The 3733-nt window shown below is 54.9% G+C and overlaps 1 protein-coding gene across 1 annotated transcript in view; it reads right to left on the bottom strand.

Annotated features, from left to right (window-relative positions):
- Efnb1 (ephrin B1) overlaps positions 1-3733 on the bottom strand; it is a 12725-nt gene that overhangs the window by 7456 nt on the left and 1536 nt on the right. The gene's annotated exons all lie outside the window — the stretch shown is intronic.

Here is a 3733-nt window from a genome sequence, read left to right as displayed (position 1 = left end):
CACACACACACACACAGCTCTGTCGGAGGCAAGCAAGCCAGAAGAGTCCTAGAGGAAGTGACTCTCGTCACCTACATGAACTATGCCCGCCTCTTTGTCCCACCTGACCATAGCTAGTCTACTGGGGCTTAACCACACCCCCCCTGCCATGTTTTCCCTGGAGTTCCTAAGAGGAAGACATTCCTGGCTCAGGGAGGAACCTCAGGAGCTCCTGAGAGCTGGGAGGGGCAAAGTACCAGTGAGTGAATTAGGCTAGATCACCTGTGCAGGGTGCCCAGAGAGTTAAATGAAGAAGCTAGAACACTACTCACCCGACCCAGGCAGGGCCTGAGTCCTAAAGCAGATGTAGGCCCACCTGGGAGGTGAGAGAGGAAAACCCAGGGGCAGCAGAGGTCTGGTTCAAAGCCCACTTTGAATTCCTGTTCCCTGCAGCAGGTTGGTATGGAAAGAATGGCACACAGCACACAGCACACAGCTCGGCCTCTGCCCGACTCAACAAGTCACTGGCTGACCTCAGACAAGACATTCCCCGTTTCTGTACATATGCCTCCTCCTCTGGAAAGTGGGGCCATTGCCTACTTCCCAGAGCTGTTGGGAGCACCCGATGAGGTCATATAAGAGAATGCATGGCAAGGAGCAAGGGTACTACCTGCCTATTACTTAGCATGCCAACCACAGTCCCATTTAAAAGTAGCTCCTGGCACGCTGGCACCCTTGACCCCAAACCACCACCACCAAATCATACCAGGGAGAAGGGACTTTCATAAGTCTCAGAAGGCCACTGGTGAGCAGCCCCCCACTTCAGGTGCCCTTAGAATCATATGAACTATCCCCCAAACCCGGGATTCCCATGACAAGCAGCCGTTGCCCTGTTGGCCCAGTGACCCCATACATAGCCCTAACCCCCAAAAACAGTGCCTCACAGCAAGCAGTGTCCTGGCCATCCTCATGCACCTCAGCTAGTAAGACAACTGACACCCCCCCCCCAGAGCCCGAGCCAGAGCGAAGAAAGGGAAGCCCCAACTCAGTCCCCACCTCAGCTCCTTCACAGGCTCTTCTGGCCTTTGCCTAGCTTCCCTGGGTGGGGTCTCACCTGTGGCCAAGTAGACATAAAATAGAATAGTCAGGTCCCTAGCCACTCTGGAAAGGAGTCCCTTGGATGGGCCTCCCCAAGACTGAGCTACAACAGCTGTGAAGGGCTGGGGCCGACACTTTAGTTTGTTACAGGCAAGCATGGGTTGGGGTCTGCAGCTGCCCCACCCAAGCTGGATGGAGTCAAGGGTCCTGAATGCCAAACTGAGCCCCCACCCCACCCCATCGCCATTGTTGGGAAGGTTTGTAATGTGATCTTGAACACATTCCCACTCTTTGGAGGTTGGGGAACCTGAACGGGGAGTAGTATAGGGTCAGAATGGGACGGAGAGACTGAAGGGCAGCAGCTGGACTTGGCTGAGGACTCAAGTGTGAGGCTTACCGGCTGCCCCAAGTTCCCGGAGGGGAGGCAGCTGGGGGAGGTGGCCGCCCTGGGACCATTTAGCCCATGCCCCCTCCTGAGGGCTCAAACATGCTAGCTCTGGTTTCCACCAACCCCAATAAGACCAACCCCATCTTCCCACCCTCTACTCTTGGGGCAAATCTGACAGGAGGGGTCCAGGAAGCAGAAGTTCTTATCACCCAGGGACTACCATCCAGACAGCCCCGTAGCAGCAGCAGTTCAGGAGATAGATAAGACCAGCAGTCTTAAGCAACGCTTCCAGCTCCCCAGAGCTGGGGCTGCGTGTGCCCTGGAACCTAGAAGCAGACCCCATCATTTCTTTATTTTGATTTTTTTCCCAAGGAGGAAGCAATTAAGCAGGGTTTATAGGCACTGGGAGATTTTTAGAGGGAGGGGTGCCAGCTCCTGACAGGACTGAGGAGAGGGGACCGAAAGCCAGGAGAGGAAGAGGGGAGGGATAAGAGAAAATGAGCCTGCGAGGGAGAGCACGGGCATGTGCGAGAAACAAAAGGACTTGAGAAAAAGAGGCAGAGAGTGACTAAGAGTGAGAGGGAGTGTGAGAAAGAGGGAGAGCAGGCGAGCCTGGCTGGAGAGGGAGGTGAGCTCCACTCTCACAGGGTGTGAGAAGGCAACAATGTCGGCCTGAGAGGGAGAACTCAGGCAGGACACAAGGAAGCAGAGACAGACAGTATTTATTAGAAAAGCCGGGCGGCCTGAGGGTTGGGTGCGGTGGCACAGGCACCCCCCCCCCCCGGCCGCCGCAGAGTTGAGGGCAGTGCCTTGGTCCTGTCCTCCTGCCCTGCACCCAGTGCCAACAAACGCAGACATAGACTGCATTCCAGACTCTTGAGCACCAATGAAATGGGGTCAGAGGACCACCAGGCTCAGTCCAAACTGTTCCCAGAATCTGTTCAATTATGGGCTGGAATCTAGGCAGGTTCTACTGAGTCCAAAGTCCATGTCCTCCAAATCCCCAGGACGCCTGTCCTCAGCTTGAAGTGGATTGGATAGAGAGCAGAGGGGACACAGTCTTCTCAAACCCCTGTAAACTGCTCTAGCGCTCTAAAGGCAGAGAACACAGAAAGAGGGACGCTCCCATGGATCTTGTTTCTCCCAGCAACCTCGACTCTGCAGGAGGGCTCTTCTCCAGCTGTGGAGTTGCGTGGTATCTCGACCCAAGAGAGCAATTAGGTCACTCCCATGAGCCCCTTGTGGATGGGCTACCATGGGGGATTGCAATTCTCCTAGCTAAGGAGCACTTCCAGCCTCCACCCTTACATCGAAGAACTGGGCATTTCACAAGCTCTTCCCATGGGCTTAACAGCCCAGAGGGTTCCCAGAACAATTTGAGCCCCAGCAGTTAAGGCATGGTGGCCAAACAGGCTTCTGAGTAAGGTAGAAATCATTGCTAGTCAGCCCCTTTCCTTGTACGGAGGCAGAAGCCTCTATCCTGACCACACTTTAGCCGTGAACCTTAACCCGAAGGGAAAACAAGAAGCCCTCTTCTCTCACTTTAGGGGTGAGAGATGCACCATCCCTGGGACTCAAGGGGCCAGGGCAGGCAAGAAACTAGGAAGTTAGCAGAGAGCCCACAAGAGTGGACAGGAGGAAATTCCAGAAACGGGAATCTGGGAACATGGAAGGAACAGGTCAAGCTTCCCCCACTCCCAGTTTTCCACTAACTGTGTTGTCCACAACCGGGACTGCCAGAAAATGGGAAGAGCAATTATGACCCCGAGTTCCACTGTGAGTCCTACATGCCAAAAGAGAAAAAGGTCCAGAGGTCACAACAGCTTAAGCTACACTCCCCACCAACAGCCCAGAAACCACTGAGCCACCGCCCTGAAAGGTGTGTGTTGTTTAGAGATGGGAGGGGGCAGAGTTAGGAAGCAGAAGGAGAAGAAAGAAAAGGACCTCCTTTTTATATCACTACCCCCCAAACCATAGGAGAAGTCTAAGCATGGCTCTCTGGTCCTGGAGAGGTGTGGGGGGGTGGTTGGACCTGCCTGGACAGGAATCACATGTTCCCCACCCGCCCTCGCTGGCTCCACTACCATTCTCAGCCCTAACTGGTTCTAGAAGAACCTCTGGTGTCTGGCTCAGTTGGACCCCCGACGGGCACTGGATCGAACCCCCTCCTCAAACAAACCCTCTTCCACTCCGCCCTTCTCTACCCGCCGCCTTTGTGAGCCTGGAAGCAGCGCCCGCCTTTCTACCTCCCGGCACAGAGAAATGGGG

Source organism: Mastomys coucha, chromosome X (genome assembly GCF_008632895.1).
Source record: "Mastomys coucha isolate ucsf_1 chromosome X, UCSF_Mcou_1, whole genome shotgun sequence".
Taxonomy (NCBI): domain Eukaryota; kingdom Metazoa; phylum Chordata; class Mammalia; order Rodentia; family Muridae; genus Mastomys; species Mastomys coucha.
The sequence above is the reverse complement of the archived record's forward strand: the minus strand, read 5'-3'. Positions and strand labels throughout refer to the sequence as shown.